This window comes from Calidris pugnax, unplaced genomic scaffold (genome assembly GCF_001431845.1).
Source record: "Calidris pugnax isolate Ruff unplaced genomic scaffold, ASM143184v1 scaffold18, whole genome shotgun sequence".
NCBI classification, from domain to species: Eukaryota; Metazoa; Chordata; class Aves; order Charadriiformes; family Scolopacidae; genus Calidris; species Calidris pugnax.
The window spans coordinates 16,296,317-16,299,442 of NW_015090812.1; the positions used below are offsets into that span (position 1 = coordinate 16,296,317).

The window sequence follows — 3,126 nt, forward strand, 5'->3', positions numbered from 1 at the left end:
CATTAGACAGTATCACAGACAACACTGGAGGAGCACTGGGCATGCCAGATCCTCTTACACATGCTCTCAGCATCATAGGTGACAACTAGTCGGACAAGGCATGGGGTCAAAGCCCACAGTCATGCTTGCAGTGTGCTGGGTCCACGTACCCCAGAAATACTAACTGGCTGTGGAAAAAATAAAGATTATTTGTGAGGTGTTTGTACGGGCTTAGAAATAGGACCCCCACTTGCATTTACATTTTGATTTGTGATCAGAGCAAACCTTTCCTCCACACTCTCAGTTGCCTTCCCATGGAATACAGTCAGATTCATGAATGTTGTCTGTGCCTTCAGTGCAGCCACAGAGCCATGCCCAGGGTGCACCAGCGATGCTGAGAAAAGGTTGTTGTTCAGAGCTTTATTTCTCACAGAGGTTTCAAGCACATCTGTGCAGAAAACAGCACTTTCTTAGGAACCAGTCTGAAATACATGGAAGAAATTCCCATGGGATGGAGGGTTCACTCTATCTCTCACCACTTCCTACGCAAAGAACTCTGACCTCACCTTCAATAATGAAAACAAGCAGCACAGTAGACAAGAATGAAAGATATTAAATATTTATTTAAAGGACATAAACAAACAGTTTTTCCAGTGGGAGGAAGAGAATTACAAGAGAGATGCTGGTCACATCACTTAATAGGAGGCAGCCTAGCAACCCGCGGGAGAAGCAGGGCTCTGCCTTGTGAGGGAAGGTGAGCACCAGGAGCACCTCGTGTGTGCACGCACCCACATCCCCACGAGAACCACTTCTAGAAAGCGAGGAAGCAGCCAAGGGCAGACCCCAAAATAAACACTGCTGCTTCGCTTCTATGATTTGTTTTCCATTCATAAGTCTTGAGTGCTTTCCCAAAGGCAGGTATCACACAATTCTCACCAGATGAGAAACTGGAGCAAGGAGGAAATGCCACTTACCAAGGTCACCCAGACCTGCAGCAGCTCTTCTTCCTCCGGCTTGCATCCTCTTTCAAAAGGCACACATCTGCCTTTCCCACGAGGTGCCATGTCGAGAGGGACTTGCTCTGCTGCTTTTCCCTTTGTCCCCTGGTGGCAGCCATGGGATGGCTGCTGGTCTGTTTGATGAGCAGGCCCTGGCACGCTCCTCCTGCTGCTGGCACCAGTCCTTGAAGAGCTGGCTGGCACCAGCTGTTGCAGTGAGCTCGGACAGGCTGTCTCCCATGATCCAAGTGCCAACTATTTGGAGGAGCCAGACGCCGGGCTGGCAGGTCTAATGGGAGTATGCATCCAAAGTCAGATACGGCTGCCTCCTGCAGGAGCCAGGCCCTGCTCAGGGGATGGACACAAGCTCTAGGTGACCAATACAGCCTTAGAAAATGAAAACCAACTAAGGAAGGATGGCTGGGTCAAGGATAGCAGGCAGGATGGAACAGTTACAGAACCACTGTGTGCTAGAAGTGGACCCAGTAACAAGCTGAAGCAAAGCGGCATCACTGCTATCCCTTTAGGGATAGAAATCAGAGTCTGGCAGCTCTGAGGCCCAGGTATCCTTCCCAGGCACATGGTCCGGGTCACAGATCATACTAGACCAGGGACATGATGATCCTTCCAGCTGCCCCTGGGGAAGCCCCACAACATGCTGACGTGGGGCTCACAGTCGTGGTCCCAGGCTGAACTGGAGCTTCTACCAGCTGTACTTTCTTTGCTGCTAGCTTCAAATTAAAACACCTCTCCTGGACTCCACACGGGTACAACAACAGCATTAAGATTTCTTTAATGTCCACTCCCAGTTAGCGGCAGGACTGGCTCTTGTCCAAGCCTGCGGGGCTGCCCAGACACTTAATGGCCTACAGCAACTCCAGAAGACGTGCAGCAGCTGCAGGGCCACCTCCACCCTCTCACCCAGCCCCAACAGCTTTTCCATCCCCGCTTTCCAGCTTCCCTTCTCCAAGAGCATTTTTCATTTAACTTTACTTGCTCACCTTTTCAATCACCCCGCACACCTGGGCGCCAGCCACTCGCCACCACCGACAAGCAGAGCCGCAGCGCTCACAGCTTCCCCACAAACACAGGCTCCCGCTTTTGGGGTAGCTCCCCTCTCCCCCCTCATCCCTATTTTTAGGGTAAGCAAAAAAAAAAAAAAAAGCCACGAAATGGGGGCGAGCTCCAAGGGTGCGGGCCAGCCCTGGGGGATGCTGCGGCGGCCCCACCGTCCTCAGCGGCTCCGTGGGGCGGTGGCTAATTGCCCCCGTAAATCACCACGCAGCACCGCGCTCCGCCGTTTATTTTTCTGACAGTAATTTAGTGCTTGCTCTTTTCCACACTTGTCACCGCGTGTTTTTCCTCACATTAGAAGCCTGTAGAAAAAGGACAGTAATTAACGGTGCAATACATCCTGGCGGAGGCTCTTTCATCACACTGTGATAATTGCCCCCCGTGACTGTCAGGGCGGCCGCCGCCCCCCCGGCCCCGCCGCGCCGCCCCATTTGTCACGCCGCGGCCGCGGGCTCCCGGCTCCGCACCCGCGCAACGGCTCCCCCCCCACGCTCCGTGGAGAGAGGGGAGCTGCTACCCTCAGGATGATCTCCCACGCGTGGGGAAGAAGGGTCTGGCTGTGGGTGTGGGGGGAATCAGCCGGGTTTGGGTTTTTACAGGGATGGGGGGGGGTGGAGAGGGGGTGAGGATTGGGGTTTTGTTTTGGTTGGGTTTTTTGGGGGGGAAACGCCGGTTCTGCGCTGGGGAGGGCCCTGCCACCGAGCCCATCCCCGGGAGCAAGCGGGGGCCCCGGGTGCCCGCCCGGCCCCGCAGCCGCGGAGGGACAACTCCCCGCAACAGCCTGGCTCAGCCGCGTTTTGACAAGACTTCAGATGTCCCTGCGTGTCCCCGGCCGCTCCCCAGCCTTCACTCCGCCGCCGGGCTCCCGCTCCTTTCTTCCTCTGTCACCGACAGAGGCTAATGGGATGCGTGGTCAAGATTTTGGGATCCATCACTGCCTCCGCGAGAAATTAGCATGGAGCCCATGCGTCAGCTGCCAGAGCTGTCAGCAGCCCTCTTCTTCGCTCTTCATTAGGTGCTCCTCTCTCCCGCTACCTGCCCGCCGGTAGCCCGGGAGCCGCTCCCGCCCCGCCCG

The 3,126-nt window shown here is 55.5% G+C and overlaps 1 long non-coding RNA gene across 1 annotated transcript in view; it reads right to left on the reverse strand.

The window, feature by feature from the left end:
• Nucleotides 1-617: 617 nt before the first annotated feature.
• The window catches only part of LOC106886273, a 7,167-nt gene continuing 4,658 nt past the window's right edge, over nucleotides 618-3,126 (reverse strand). Inside the window, exon 4 of the long non-coding RNA XR_001411618.1 lies at nucleotides 618-2,353. This is a non-coding gene — a long non-coding RNA (uncharacterized LOC106886273). The remainder of the gene's footprint in view (nucleotides 2,354-3,126) is intronic.